This window comes from Podarcis gaigeae (genome assembly GCF_964106915.1).
Source record: "Podarcis gaigeae genome assembly, chromosome: 3".
In the NCBI taxonomy this organism is placed as follows: domain Eukaryota; kingdom Metazoa; phylum Chordata; class Lepidosauria; order Squamata; family Lacertidae; genus Podarcis; species Podarcis gaigeae.
The window spans coordinates 72,597,446-72,612,647 of NC_139680.1; positions in this window are offsets into that span (position 1 = coordinate 72,597,446).

Consider the following 15,202-nt stretch of genomic DNA (forward strand, 5'->3'; position numbering starts at 1 on the left):
AATAGGGAAGACAAGAACTATATATGCCACCTTGAGCTCCTTGGAGGAAAGGAGGACTATAGATGCAATTAATACATCATGACTTAACTAGTGGGCCAGTTCACTGGGCAGGAGCAAAGCAGACATATAGGATTCCCTATTTTCCACAGACTCCTGTTGAAGATGGGGTACATGCTTGAGCAGAATCACCTACACTTGTGTCTTAAGTCCATAAAAGATCCCAGTGTGGACAGATGGCTGAATCTTAAGCAAAATGAGGTGGAACTCAACTAGCGTAGTAGATGTGACTGAATGTTGGACATATGAATAAAGTCAAAGAAAAATGTCAGGGCAGAATTCTCTGGTTGTGTTGGAGTGTAGTCTGAGCCTAAATGAGGCTGGCACATGCTATATGTGGAAGGGGTCATATACCATGGCTCACTATTTATCCAATAGCAACCTGGAATTCTGATAAGGAAAAAGGGTTTACCAATACCTGAAATGGGCTGGAGTTTTAAGGTGCTTGTCGGTGCTGCTCCAAACCGTTAATTCACATGGATGTGCTTCTATCGACTCTGTGCACATGTGTTGCCATCTGCCCTCTCTGGGAAGGGGATTCTAATTCTACATTCATTCATACCAAGGTATCACTAGAGCACTGTACATTGACAAAAATTTGAAGAGTTGCTGTCACTCAGAATAGATCGCATCAGGTTTGAGGGAGCAAGGGTCTGATTCCATGGGTCTATTTGGAACCTATTGCTGCCTGTTAGTCTCTTGGTCCTTAAAAGTTTTGGTGTTCAGGAAACTACTATAGCTGTAGCAGGTTTTGTACACTATTTTACTGCCTTTGTCCTTCAGGCAGCATCTCCTTCCAATATCCCAGCTCTGAATTTACTGTCTTCTTATTACTTGTCAGCTACTGCTAAACGGCTCGTGGTTTGAAGAGCTTTACACCTCTTGCCTGTTTTCTGTTGCTCCTCTTTCCACCCTCCCATTCCGACTCTTTGTTCAGAGTTACTAGCACTAAGAAAAAGAAAAAGCCCTTAGACATTGGAACTTGTGCCAGATGCTTTGAAGATGGAATGGAACAAGAAGTTAAAAGGAAGTTTCCTTTTCAGAGAATATTTTTAAATGATCATAGGTCTTTCTGGTGGATTTCTTCACTAGGCAACACAGTGGCCTGATCCTAGAGTATAAGTGTTTGTAATGGTGATGTCGACAGTTGCCCTCCAGTCCACCCTACCGTTACATATTAATTATGCCCCAGGCCCTCATTATGACTCTTCTGGATGCAGTAAGCTGGCCTAAACAATCTGCTTTGGACGTGCATCAAACTGCTCTAGTGGCTTTCATCTTTGCCTGCAATCCAATTGTCTGACAACGCTCCAAGCATTATGTTGAGCAGAAGGCCGGTTGCCCTCGAGAAGATTCTCTGGGGGAGGGGAAACCCTACATGAAAAGTAAGCCCTCTTTAGGGGATGGTTAATGTACGTGAATGTATGTAACAGAGGGGCTCTCTGCCACTCTGTAAAATAATAAAAGGAAAAGCTAGAAACAGAATACTTTGCTAATGGACTTTGGAGTGATCTAGCTTTAAGAAGTGCTTTGTATTCAAGAGAAGTATATTAAACTTGCATTTGTCTTCCATCAACATAATAAGTGTTGGAATAAAATCCCACTGATGTGTTTACAAATTCTAGATTTTGAAACATTGGGGATTCTTTTTGTGTATTTTATACGAGCCTTTCAAATCAACCATAAACATTTCGTTTAGCTTTTCTCTACTTTCATGAGGGCTAGAGTCTTTGGAAGCATAAGCTGCACGTCTGATCCTTCCAACAGAAGCTCATCTGGCCGGCTTGTGACCACCCTTGTTGAGGGGATCGCATAAGCACTTCTAAGTGTTCAGTCAAGATCAAGACCGAGGAAGCCGATCGGTTGGTGCTTAATGAACGCAGAGCCCTCTCTTCATGGGCCAGTAACAATACTTTATTTTTCAGCACTAATTTAGCTTGAGCTGTGGAAGTGGGTTGCTTTGAAGTAAATTAGAAAGAGCTGTTTTATGTACTGGGGATTATTTGTAGTGCAAATGTTTAAGCAAGATTGGATCCAGCTGCTGAAGCCACATTGCATTCTGCTGTTAATCAGAGGACACAGCGAAGCTGCCTCCATGAAAGCCAAGCACATTGAGAAGCATCAACAGAAGCAGAAAGTGATTCCCAAACCCTCAAATGATATATTCAAGCAAAATACAGGCAAGACTGGCATCAGAAATGGATAGAGTTGTCACTCCCCCTTTTCTTACTGGCTCTGCTGCAGGTGATGCTAGGAAAAGCACTGCCTGCTTTCCCCCCAAGCTTTTGTTAAAGGCACAAGATTGGGGCAATTAAAAAAATTGCAGTTAGCATGAAATAAGCTGTATTTCTGGAGTAACAACATCCAATGAAAACAAAATAGCCTTGATGAACTTACTAGCCATGAACTCAACTAGTCATGTCTATTTAGAAGTAAATCCTATTGAATTCAGTGGGGTTAACTCTCAGATAAGTGTGGTTAGGATTGCAATCTTAATGTTCGAATGCGAGACCTGAGTCCAAGAACCAGTGAATGAATTTATTTTCCTGGCTATCTAGGATTGGACAATAGGGCTTGGTACCCACACTGGCCAAAAAAACCTGCTCCCAGCAGGACCATTAATTGATTGTCATAGCTAGTCACAAATTTTAGTTAATAGAGAAGTAAGTATGACCATAAGTAAAGATGAAAGTTTCTGCAGCCTGCCAACACAACTAGTCATGCCTCTCCTTTTTGGCCACTCAGTCAGAATGAAACAAAGCCACCACATAAGAAAGTTCAATAACAAATTTAGAGGGGGTGGGGAGTGAAAACAAAAGCCAGTGGAGAAGCAGCAGCTCTGACTAAAAGCTTTAGGAGGAGTCACAGATCATTTGGAAAAAATGGACTTTCTAGTTTAGAATAGGAAACATTTGTGCATAGATAATAGAACACTTGGCTGCAGAGTCACAGAGGAACTCGGAAATTTGCCCTGGACATGAAGCAACAAGGGAATCCATCCAACATACAATATCCCTTCAAAAATTCCCTTCAACCACTTTAACACTAGGAGGGATGAGGGAAGGGAAAGCTCACAGAGACTGTGTGTGATGACTGATCTCTCTGGTGCAGATATTTTCAAAAGGGTAGCCCACAAATGCTCCTTCAGTGAGATTTGGGAGAATTAAGTTGTGGGACTGTAAGTCTTGTACAAACCGAATTAGCATTGCCTGGTCTTTCTCTTCTGCATATCAAAAACCCGATTTAAGATTCATTTCAAGCTGAATTTTTCACCAAGTGTTAAGCAGCAAGTTGCATGCACACAGCCCAATCGAGTCAATTGCATATCGCTCAAGGCTAGCCAAGTTACATTGACACATGAAGCCCAAAATCCAGCAAGTGCTTCCCTCTCGGTCAGTAAAAACACAACAATGAATCAAATAACTCACAATTTGCTGTCCTGCCAATGATTACACTCAAAACGAGTCACCTTGTTCCTGACACAGAGATCATCTCTGGAATGTAGCAGACATTTGCGGAAGGGGACCTTACTGCAGATAGGGATGTATCTTAACTTCCATGGAAGAAACTGCAGTTTGGGGAGAAGGAGGAAGCATGTTCAGGCATGCGTCTGAACATGTGAATGTTGTATCCCTGGATGGGAGGCAGGAGTTTGATACGCAAGCCCCATCTCCCATCTGCACTGCCTCACATGTTCAGTCCCCAACCTTCACTGTGTGCTCATGGTAGGTTTGAACTGGGAGGGGTGTGTGATCATATTTGCTAGGAAGTGAATAGACTTCTGTTTGTGACTGGGGATGCCAATAAGAAGGCTCTGCATGTGTTCAAATGAACACACAGACAAACCTCCTGCAGCTTGTGGAAAGCTGGGGCTTGCAGGCGCACCTCTGCCTCCTGTCTACAGATACAGAGTTCATGCGCAGAGGCTAACTTGGATGAAAATCCCACTCAGCTCAGTGAGACTTACTTCTGAGTAATTCTACAGAGATTATAGGATGGTTCTCCACAGATTTAAAAATGATACAGATAAATTAAGATATAGAGGTTAGGAACCGCATAGGGTTAGAAGGAAGTCATCAAATTAATCAGGGTATCAAACCAGAAATCATGTACAGAGAAGAAAGTGAGAAATGTGAGAGAGAGAGAAAAGAGAAAAAAAAACCAAAGAAAAGACAAAGTGGGTTCTTACTGGAAATAAGTGTTTATAATATTATCGATGATGGTTTGTATTCCTTAAATAGGTGTATGTAGTGGACAAGGTTTTTCGTGAGCTTTTCTTTGTTTCTATTTTATCTTTTTCATTTAGTTTTTTTAATATTATTTTATTAGTTTTTTCTTTTTCTTCTTTTTAAAATTAAGAAAAATGTGTTTTTATTGCATCGATCAAATTGTAAATAAAGTTAAAAAATAAAGAATACTTGCACCACAACACAATTCATTTCCATTGATTTTTCAGTGGGTTTTAGGCATAACTAGCCTTGTGTAGAACAGACCATCATATGGCACATAACCATGTTGTTATTACCAAGCTTCCAGCTCAAAGTCTATCACTGTTTCTGTTTTATAGGTTATATTGTTGTGTGATGTCTTGAGAGGACTTTGTCCACAAAGGTAGTCTTAAAAATGCTTAATAGAAATAAATAAATGTGTGCTGCCTTTTCTGAGTCCCAGAATGTTTCCTAAACTTTTATGACTGTTCATGTGCTGCTTGTGTAACCAGGAAAGCTCATGAAGAAAGACAGCCTTCCCTACCATGATGAGATAGAAGCTAATGTCATATCATCTGAATTGCACCCGAGTGCCGGCAGTGAAAGGGTTACATCACCACGGCTACCAATAAAAGACGCCATTTTTCTAAGGGACTTTCAGAGGTCAGCACTGGGGTGCTAGACTCTAAGAAGTTACAAGAGAAAGTTATTGGCACAGGAAGCAGACGGCATTAAACAATTTAAAGGCATTCTTGTGCCTCTGTGTTCTCTAATGAGGATTGATAACAGATGCCAGAAAGAGAGCCGTCTGTCTGTGTGAAGGGAGGACAAATACTGAAGTCAGCCCAAATCACAACTGAGAAACTGTCAGGATGGAGGGAGTCTGGCATTGCCTTCCAGAACATCTCAGAGATGAAAGGAGAGAACAATCTTTCCACTGGGAAACTTTTGATGTGGAATACAATATATTTCTAGGGTACAGGATGCTTTTTTTTTTTAAGGGATAGCCTTTAAAAAGTATATTAAATCATCTAAAATTACCATTATTTATTTGCTTTTAAAAAATGTGAACTTTCTTCCTTTCAAAAGGTCAGACAATGTTATTAATAGGGTCAGCTCAAAGATATTTTGCTGCCTAAAGTGAAGGATGAAATGCTGCTCCCCCTCCATGTACAGAAACTAGCCAGGCTGGCAATTTAATTTTATTTCAGCACTAGCAGCTATGCAGCTGCCACCACAGGATAATAGCTTGGGCACAGAATAGGCTATACAAAACCTGTCTTTGCCAGAGCCAGCTGCCTGGGACAAAGGACAAAATGGTGCATGCCAAAACGAAGGTTGCCGTATCTGGTAAGAGGGTTTCCAAATCCATGTGGATATTAGATGGTCATACCCTCAAACAAGTAGATAGATTTAAATACTTAGGGTTACTTACGGATGAAAAGCTTTCATGGAAACCCCACCTGGATGCAACCAAGTTATTATCTGCCTGCTCTACTGGACAGCTATTCAGGTTCTTCCATTTGAAGTTGGGGGGGAGGGGCAGTTAATCAATCCAGCCATCAAGATATATGTGTCAAAAGATCATTGCACAAATGCTTTGCGGGGCTGAGATTTGGGGAAGTGGTATCAAATCTGAACTAGAAGTCCAACAAAACAAATTCATGTGGCAAATATTGCCAAATATTCCACCGGGGACACCGGCAGTCCACCTCAGAAATGAACTGGGTCTCCCCTCAATATGAGCCAAAATTGATCTAGCCTACCTCAGATACTGGCACAGACTAAATGCCTACAAGGGCCATATTCCTACTCAGCTCTACTGGTGAGAACAACTAAGGACAGGTGGCTGGGCGCGAAAGTGTCATGATAGTCTTAGGGCTTTACAATCTCCAAATGGAGACATATTTAGCCCACAGTCCACGTGATGTAAGAAATGGGATATTATTATTATTAGGCTAAGCACAGACTAGGGACATGGGTGGCGCTGTGGGTTAAACCACAGAGCCTAGGACTTGCCAATCAGAAGGTTGGTGGTTCAAATCCCCGCGATGGGGTGAGCTCCCGTTGCTCAGTCCCTGCTCCTGCCAACCTAGCAGTTCGAAAGCACATCAAAGTGCAAGTAGATAAATAGGTACTGCTCCGGCGGGAAGGTAAATGGCATTTCCGTGCGCTGCTCTGGTTAGCCAGAAGCGGCTTAGTCATGCTAAGCTGTATGCTGGGTCCCTCGGCCAATAAAGCGAGATGAGCGCCACAACCCCAGAGTTGGTCATGACTGGACCTAATGGTCAGAGGTCCATTTACCTTTCCTGAGCACAGACTAAATGGCAAACAACTCAGTGCCACTCCATGCCCCTCACTGCAGGGGTTGCCAGAGGTAGGTGCTTCACTTTGTCTAATGGCTGTGCCAGCCCTTGTTGTTGCACTTCTGATAGGGTGAGCCCTTCTGTTCCTGTTCTGCATGCACAGAGGAAGCCTTATCCTTCATAGTCTTCCTTTATATTTGTATGTGTGAGTGAGGATGTGCAAAAACCACCAGCATCTGAATTTGGGGAGTGGGAAGCTGCTGCTTGCCTGAATTTATGTGTGGTGGGTGGACATTGGCCATGCCTTCTGCCAGCATGTGGACCTCAGAGTGGCAGCTGTCAATGCAGCCCCTCATTGCCCCTGACCTGGGAATTTAATACATGGTTTAATACTGCATGGTCCCCCTGCCCACAAGCCAAGGATAAAATCAGAGCTGCAAACAGCTCAGCAAGAAAAATAGGGAGCCTCTTCCTTTAGAAAATAACTACGGTACACACTGGAATGCTGTTTTCAGTCACCGACTTGAATGAAGGTGATTTTAAATGGCCTTGATGAAAGCTAATTAAACGATAGCTTAGCCGTCAGGATCGCTAGTAGAGAATATATCTAAGATAAGATGGGGAGAATGGTCTAGACAGCTGTTATGTAATTCAAATATTCTGTACAGCACATGGTTTTTATAACAATGCTTTTCTCTCTCTCGTAAGGCTGTCTTCGATTACTTTTCAGACAGCCTAACTGCGTAACACAAAGCTTTGGATGTAACTTAGCATATTTCAGCTATGGGTAGACAGATCAGTCTATTTGCAGTCCATGTGTTATTTTGTATAACTGTGTGAATGTTCATCTTTGAGCTGCTATTCAGACTGGAGAAAGGTCAGGATATAGGAATCTCAAAGAAATAAAATGAAATGTCACTTTCACTCATTCAAAAGTCCATTTTAGGATTATTTGCTATTTAAAACAGCAACAAATCCTCATGAAAAACCACATTTAAATGCTATTCAAGTAGATATTAGTGAGCATATTTTCTATAACAATACACCTTGCCGAATGATGTATTGTTTTCTAAAAATATGCCTTTAAAATGTATTTTTTATTTTTTGAGGCATGAGTAGCACCACAGAATTAGGAGAAGTGCAAATATCCTAAGGAAAATCATTTTCCATTAGTTTGGGAAGTGTGCATCGGGATCTGTTTGTATCAGAATTCACACAGATCGAATTCCTCAAACGCCCCTAATGTCATCTGAGAACCTTACTGCTCCTGGCAAGGTTGCGTTTGTAGAGAGGCTGAAGAGGATTTTAAAGATAAATGGGCACGCACTTTGGGAGCTGTTCTAAGCAAAAGCAATTGCCCTTTCAAGCGAGAGCTACGCCTGATTATGCTCAGTGATAAGCAGACAATACCATAATGCAAGCAACCAGGGATCAGCAAACTTTTTCAGCAGGGGGCTGGTCCACTGTCCCTCAGACCTTGTGGGGGGGGGGCAGACTATGCTTTGGAAAGAAAAAAAATGAACCAATTCCTATGCCCCACAAATAACACAGAGAAGCATTTTAAATAAAAGGACACATTCTACTCATGTAAAAACACGCTGATTCCTGCCCAGACTGTCTGCTGGCTGGATTTAGAAGGCGATTGGGCCGGATCCAGCCCCCGGGCCTTAGTTTGCCTACCCATGAACTAATCTATAGCAGGCTCCCTTGTCTCACCCAAACGGCAGCCTGCCGCACAAGAATGATGAGCAACATCACAAGAATGGAGCCAAACTACCATCACCCAAAGATGGCAGAAGGGCCATTGGGTTGAGTCAAGCTACAGTTCGAAGCAACACCAAATTTAAGGCAAGAGCAGCCAATGTGAAGCCTCCGAGTTGCTGTTGGACTCCAAAACCTCCATCATCAGCCCCTGCCAACTGTTAGGATATTTCCATTCCACCTTAAAAGGGAGCAGGATGTTTGTGTCACAGCCTGCGTATTTCCTGTTCACAGGATGTTTCTGTTGTGTCTATGCTTTCGTTTCTCTCTGTGCCTGAACACGCAAGCAGGCAGTCATGATTTTTCCTTTGTTCTGACCAATGCTGAATAAACTTCTAAATAATGCTCTCCTGCGTGCATCTTTCGCTGTGCAAATTCTGCTGCTAGAGCGTGCATCAGCTCTGGAATGTGGCATGCTATTTTCTGGAGCTCGTGTTGCTAATTGCTGATACTGTAACTACGGGAGATCGATGGATCGTCCGGAGGAGACATGGGGGCCATGATGGGCCATATCTCCCTGGCAGTATCCCAACAACAACATCGTCAATGGTCAAGGACAGGCACCCCCAAACTTCGCCCTCCAGCTGTTTTGGGACTACAACTCCCATCATCCCTAGCTAACAGGACCAGTGGTCAGAGATGATGGGAATTGTAGTCCCAAAACAGCTGGAGGGCCAAGTTTGGGGATGCCTGGTCAAGGATGATGGGGGTTGCAACACTTTTGCTACCCTAATCTTAGTGCTATAAGAGCAAGCCTCTTACACATTCTCCCTTCCTCTCTTCTCCTCTGGGGCGGCCTTGAGGTTGGAAGCAATTGCTTCTGTTTACAATGGACTTTTGTTTGCTATTCTGTCCAAGCAGGGACACATTGTGGTTTGTTTTATATATTGTTTGTCCTGACTGTTATTTTTGAACCTATGCTGATTTGACTGGATAAACCCAAGTTGAAACTATCGGCATTTCCGAGATTGGGCAGAAAGGCAAACTTTGGTTAGCTGAAAAAAAACACAATAGGATGTTTCCTGTCACCCCCTGAGAGCCATGCCAGACATGAAGACAGGGGGAAGGAGCAGCCTTGTGCAGGTAACCCTAAACTGTAGTTTAATATTACACCCAAACTCATTCTGGGAATGCAGCTTAATAAGTAGAGGAGCTACAGAAGCTCAGCGGTTTTGCCCAAATTGTGAGGGGGATCACTGATGAGTTGTAGCTGATACTTACAAGGGAGCAGTGCTGATAGTAGAGAGGGATGGGGTAGGATGCCATCCCAATTCTTTACAGGTGGACCAGTCTAGCCTAACCATTCCACTTTAGTTTTCTCCCACTTTGGAACCATTCCGTTTTCTTCCAAGCTTGGGAGCAAACCTTGCAGTACTAAATGGGGCTTACTTCTGACTAAACATGCTTAGGACTGGTTGCACAGTTCATCAACAAATGATCTGCTGCTCCTGTATATTTAAAATTCCGGTGACTGCAAAGCAAAGGTCTAAGTCCCTGTTGAAATTTGCAGTGCGAAAGCAACTAGATATTCTGAATTTGAATATTCTGAATATTTGGCTTATTATGGCTGAAGTGTGTTAGCTGAGTTGAAACGAGCATCTGCTTCACTCACTCCCTGCTTTTTTCCCACCTCCTGCAGCTTCTGGTAATCTTGTTCCACACAGAACATAATAGTAAGCAGCTTCAATGGGGCGTGAGAGCAGGGGATGGCCCACTGTCATGAACTAGCAGGAAGACAGGGAGGAGGAAGAGAATTCCATTGAAGGGTGTAGCTGGGACTGGGACACATGGGGAGAAGCAGGAGAAGGAAGTACTCACAGGGTGATGGAGGGCACAGGAACCAGAGTAGCAGGATCCATAATCAGAGTCAGAAGGGCCCCTGTCTCCACAAACACGGCAGGCTCTGAGGCATAGGAAGCAGCAGATGGGGTGCTCCAGGAGGCTGAGGCAAGCAAGGGCACACAGCCCAAATCCCTAGCTGGCCAGGTGGAGCTGTGGGAGGAAGTTGTGATTCCTCAGCTGGAGTAGGCTCAGGCCAGGTGAGGGTCACATGCCTAATCAAGCCCAGGTGTTGCAATCAGCATGCAAAATACAAAAGGGAAGCAGAGCTGAGGTGCTGGGTCTGCTCAATGTTGGTGGACCTTGGCTTGGATGCTCCTGGACCTCTATAGGTCTGTGCTTTGGACTGTATCCTGACTGCCGCGCTTCAGACTTGGTCAACTTGGACTGACCCGGCACTGTGTTTCCTGACCTCAGACTTTGAACTTTGGGCTTGACATACTGACTTGCTGCCAGGTAAGCCAGGGGTTCAGGACACCAACTATAGATCTCTAGCCGATCACTTACATACCCAATAGCTACACTGTGAGCTCAGCAGATTCCAGCTCATCAGGACATTTGTTCCCTATGATGTTGGAATCTGACTTTTCGTGTGATGGCACCTACCCTTTAGAAATCCTCCCCAATATACTTTAGACAGGTGCAGTCTTCATTATCTTTCAGCACTTATCAAATACAATTTATTCCTTTGCGTGTCTCTCACAAGTGAATTGTCCCTGTTACTTTTATACAGCTGTGCAATTTACCATGGCATAGAGCAATGTAAGGCATGAGTAGGCAAACTAAGGCCCAATCGCCTTCTAAATCCGGCCAGCAGATGGTCTGGGAATCAGCGTGTTTTTACATGAGTAGAATGTTTCCTTTTATTTAAAATGCATCTCTGGGTTATTTGTGGGGCATAGGAATTCATTCTTTCTTTGCAAAATATAGTCCAGCCCCCCACAAGGTCTGAGGGATAGTGGACCGGCCCCCTGCTGAAAAAGTTTGCTGACCCCTGATGTAAGGAGAGGGGAAATAGTGGATGAGCAAATACCCACATTAATGATGTGGGATGAAAAGTTACATGCATCACTGTGGGCGCAAGTGTTTGGGCAGGGGCTGAACTGCTGCTGCGTGAAAATGGAGCTTGCTTTGTATTTGGCAGAACCTAAAAATGTGTCTGTTGGGAAACAAAAGGCACCTGAATGCCATACCAACATTAGTGAGGTTTTGAGCAGCAAGGCAGATGAGTCCTAAGTAAGTTGCCAAACAGCACTTGAGAGTTTTCACTACAGCCCAGAATGCTATTTGGTTGTTTAGTTAGGCTTTTGGCGCCTTGCCAGGCACTGTGGTTTGCTGGAGTGTTTGCGTGCGTCTCTGTGCAACTGCCACTAATCCATCCCTGTTGTCTGGGGAGATGACGAGGATGTCCCAGGATGCATTGCTGTTCTTGGCGTGCCACTTGCCCAGCTAAGTGGGGTGGCTCGTAAACAGCAGTTCTTATCCTTGCAACAGGCTTGTACCCAAGAGACTGATCTGCGAACCAGAAAATCTCTGGTTCCAATTTCATTTCAGTCATGAAATCCACAGTCCTGGATCAACAGAGGTGTCTTTATCGATCTGGCCTAATGCCTCTTGGGAGTCAGCGTGCACAACCTATCCCAGCCTGACTGGTGCATGAGCCTCTGCCATCCCCCAAATGGGACAAAACATCAAAATGTACACGTGTACAGTTCAGCTCACAAAGGTGGAAATTGTGGGCTTTGATGCACTACCTCATTGTAATGATATTTTTCTTCCTACGCTTGTGGAACTATATGTGCATCAATGTCCCGTTTCTGTGCAAACATACAAGGAGGTGGAGATGTGGGCTGTTGTGCAGTGTGGGCTGCATGAATTTGGTTCTCCTCACAGCTTCAGTCGGGACCGTTGAACTGTTGGGATGTCAACAGTAGCAATTTTGTCATAATAAGAGAGGAGCTGCATCTTTAAATGACTCCTTTTAGGCTGCACATTGTCATTCTGTAAACTGAGCTGCACATAGTGGAGAGCTGTGGGTTTTCAATGTTTGATTTTTATTTTTATTTATTTTGCTATTGTTGGAAGCTGCCCATAGTGCCCAGTCAGATGGGCAGGGTATAAGAAATATAGTATTATTTGTCTTGCCTCCTGCTTGTTCTTTGCATTTTCTGTCTTCAGATGAACTTAGTTTGAAACCTCCTGAAGTCTCTTACTGGAAACATTTTTTTAACTCCGTGTGCTCCTGTGTGTTTTAACAGCGTTATAGAGCTTGGGGCTGGTGCAACAGAATAATTCTGATGTTATGTTGCTGCAATTTTCACAGGAGTAACTGTGCACTGACATAGACTCCCCCAAAAAAGAGAGAGAGAGAGAGAGAGAGAGAGAGAGAGAGAGAGAGAGAGAAAGAAAGAAAGAAAGAAAGAAAGAAAGAAAGAAAGAAGGATTCAAGGTAGATCATGCACTTCAAGTTGGTTAGGTGTTAACAGAGCTGACATGGTACCTTTCTTTATTTTAAGTAAATTAGCAGAAAACTGCAACACAGTTTGATTTTTCGGGAGAAATGTTACAGGGAAGAGTAAGGGTTTGACCCTATGAGCTGCTTATGGTACCATGTTTCAGACTAGGTTTTCAACTTTTGTTTTTAATGAAGAGAATTTCTGTGCCTTTTTATTATGGAAAAAAAGCAGACAAAATCAGCTGATGATGTACTCCCCTGCCCCTGTTACTGCTTCTCCCTATTGAGAAAGGATCTGTGTCTATATTTCCGGCTGCTATTCATCTGCTGAGGGTACAGAGCTTCATAAGAGCCTATGAAGGGCCCTGCTGGATCAGACCAAAGGCCCATCTCATCCAGCATCCTGTTTTCCACACTGGCCAACTGAATGCCTCTGTGGGGAAGGCCACATGCAGGGCTTGAAGGCAGCAGCTGTCTCCTGTTTTGAATCTCCAGTGGCCGGTGATAAGTGATGCTGGAGGTTGCGTACAAATGTCCTGATTTTCCTGGAACATTACTGGAATTACAGAAGCCACCCCGGCTTCTGATTTGATCCCAGAATGTCTCATTTCCCCCTCCAGAGCCATCACTGTCAAACTTGGGGAGGAGGGTGAGCCAGTGCTCTTGCCAACACTTGTGTTTGCAGTGTTGCCCCAAGGGTATGTTATAGTAGGCTCCGGGGGCCTTCTGGTGGTTCCTTCGCTGCGAGAGGTGAGGTTGCAGGGAACCAGGCAGAGGGCCTTCTCGGTGGTGGTGCCCGCCCTGTGGAACGCCCTCCCATCAGATGTCAAGGAAATAAACAACTATTGGACTTTTAGAAGACAGCTGAAGGCAGCCCTGTTTAGGGAAGTTTTTAATGTTTGATCTTTTATTGTGTTTTAATGTCTTATTGGGAGCCACCCAGAGTGGCTGGGGAAACCCAGACAGATGGGCAGGGTATAAATAATAAGTTGTTGTTGCTATTGGAAGCAGGCCAAGGTGTGTAGTGGTGGCAAGGCAAGCATGGGCCTCTTCTCACACCACCTTGGGCCCATCCCCACTTGAAGCAGAACCCTGGGGGGGGAGGCAGTTTGCTGCTGGAGCAGAGGCAACTGACGCTCTTGCTGGCCCCTCTCTGCTGCTGCCACCACTGTCATGGCGGCCTGAGGTGCAGAATGAGAGGAAAAAGTGAGTAAGGAGGGAAGGGAGCAAGCAGCTGCCAGGTAGGGGCTGTGGCAAGTGAGGTGGCCAACTGACTCGTGCCACAGCACGACACCAAGAGACACGCCACTCAACTTTCATCTCAGGAATGTTGGAGGGTATGCAAGCATAGGAGCCAGCTCCTAGGGGCTGAGGTGGCTTCAGCCCCCAATAAAATATTTGAGGGGGCCAGCCCCCCAAGTTGATGGTCATTGCCATTCAAATAATAATAATAAATTATTATTATTTATACCCCGCCCATCTGGCTGGGCCCCCCCAGCCACTCTGGGCGGCTTCCAACAAAACACTAAAATACAATAACCTATTAAACATTAAAAGCTTCCCTAAACAGGGCTGCCTTTAGATGTCTTCTAAAAGTTTGGTAGTTATTTTTCTCTTTAACATCTGGTGGGATGGCGTTCCACAGGGCGGGCGCCACTACTGAGAAGGCCCTCTGCCTGGTTCCCTGTAACTTGGCTTCTCGCAGCGAGGGAACCGCCAGAAGGCCTCAGTGTCAGAACGATGGAGATGGAGACGCTCCTTCAGGTATACTGGACCGAGGCCGTTGCACCGCATTATACGACTGATAATGTGGGACAGAGCTTATCTGGGGCCCCCAATAATTTATTCAGGTTGGCACCCCTGAATGCAAGCCATCATAACTAGTAGCTGTTGATAGCCTCACGCTACATGAATTTGTCTTGTCCCATTTAAAAACCATCCGAGCTGAAGAGACAATCACTGCAACTTATGGCAGCAAGTGTCATAAACCAAATATACCTGGTTGTCAAGAAATGCTCCCTTTTGTCTTTCACAAATCTAATTTGTTCTAGCAGACACCTCTAAAACATGTGCTAGCCCCATTTGAGATGCAAAGCATGAGGGTGAGGCTCCTCAACACCCTCCGGTGTGTCTCACCTGCCTCTCACTTTGCTACGTATGTTCAGCGAATCCCTGTACCAGTGCTGTCATGCCACATTGGTAAGGAGAGTCTCTGCACAGGTGTGGCACAATGGGTATGCTGTGCCCCAAGGAATTTTTGGGTCCAGGACAGGCCCATAGTGGAATCTAGACAATTCCCGTTTTGTTGCCTTGTGCAGCTGCAGCCCAGCCAGAACAACAGATTGTATTCTTGATGCTGCAACCAAAAGGTCATTGTGGCAGTTAGGAAGGATACATTATAATGGCAGATCACTCTTTGTGTGTGATTCTTGAAGAGAACTGCACAGCTCTACACCACTTTCCATGCTTACATTCTAACTATGCCCAATTCCAAAGTTTAATTCCATCTGCTAGTCTTTCTGAAATGGCTAATAAGAAATAAAGGAATAAGCCCCCAAACAAATAACCTTGGAAAA